This window comes from Temnothorax curvispinosus, unplaced genomic scaffold (genome assembly GCF_003070985.1).
Source record: "Temnothorax curvispinosus isolate PA1 unplaced genomic scaffold, ASM307098v1 QBEX01017948.1, whole genome shotgun sequence".
Taxonomy (NCBI): domain Eukaryota; kingdom Metazoa; phylum Arthropoda; class Insecta; order Hymenoptera; family Formicidae; genus Temnothorax; species Temnothorax curvispinosus.
This window is the reverse complement of record NW_020227728.1, coordinates 1-1,137: the sequence shown is the minus strand read 5'-3', so window position 1 is coordinate 1,137 and position 1,137 is coordinate 1. Positions and strand designations below refer to the sequence as shown.

Below are 1,137 nucleotides of genomic sequence, written 5' to 3'. Positions count from 1 at the left end.
TGAAACGCAATCGATTCAAAGGAGACACAAAAAAGTCAATTTGCCATCAGTGGAAGACATAAAAAAATTATAGTTATTTAAAGAAAAAACGGGTTAAATGCATTACAACAATCTTTTTCGTATTGCACTTGGCTTTTTTTGACAAAAATAACACTGATCTCTATACAAATGTTTAACAGACGACGGGCAGGAGAAATTGAACGCATTCTTATCAAAGATTTTCATCAAATCAGTCTCATCCAATCATCCAAGAGTCTTTCTTTATACCAAATATTAATACGCTAAACTATAGATACGAACAACAATGAGAACGACACAAAATCCGTGATGCAAATCAAAGACTGTAATAATGAGAAGACGACTAACGACATTAAATACATCTTGTAATAAGTTTAGCTAACGTTATAAATTATATCGGAAATAGCAACGACATATATAAATAGAGACCAAGTATTCTTCATGTTTTTGCCATAGAGGGGGTAAAGTCGGGAGTTGGCAGTTTACAACTCCGATAGCCATCAATATATCGCACAGTGCTTGCAATAATCCGCACGCTCTCATAGTTCGTTGACAAGCTGCGACTACCTTCACACGAAACAATTGTTATTAACTAAAGGTAACAACGGACAAATAATGTAAATTTCATACAGCGCTAATATTTTTGAGCTACCTGAGTAGGAGGACTCGGTGCTACTAGCGCTCGTACAACTTGCACCATGGAGTGAACATTGGACACCTTCTGTGGGCTCCATTCACCAAGATTGTTATTCTCCGTTTCATTGAGAATTTGGATTACCGACGTCAATTTCTGAATATAGCTACCTGTACCGTTGGAATATAAAAATTATTACAGAACGGCGAAAATTATGCAAGTTGGTAGAGAAATCCAATGACAAATATATTACCTTCCTTAAAGAAGTTTTGATCACTGACGTTTCCCCTGAGATTTAATATCAGCAGGGGGCAATCTTCCACAACAATACCACCATCCGCGTTGCCCTCTTGCTCAATAACATCAAATATGCGATCAAAAGCACTTTCAAACGCCACTATCTTTTGTATGTTAGCATTGCCTTTCGTCAATTAAATAAGCAGCAACAAGACCTATATAGCAAGTATAAATAACATATTACAAGC

General features: G+C 36.3%; 1 long non-coding RNA gene across 1 annotated transcript; it reads right to left on the bottom strand.

The window, feature by feature from the left end:
* Positions 1 to 24: 24 nt before the first annotated feature.
* On the bottom strand, positions 25 to 1,087 carry LOC112467971. The gene is made up of 3 exons (XR_003042344.1): positions 906 to 1,087; positions 671 to 822; positions 25 to 585 (listed from the first exon to the last, which is right to left on the bottom strand). It is a non-coding gene; the product is annotated as an uncharacterized LOC112467971 (long non-coding RNA).
* Positions 1,088 to 1,137: the final 50 nt, after the last annotated feature.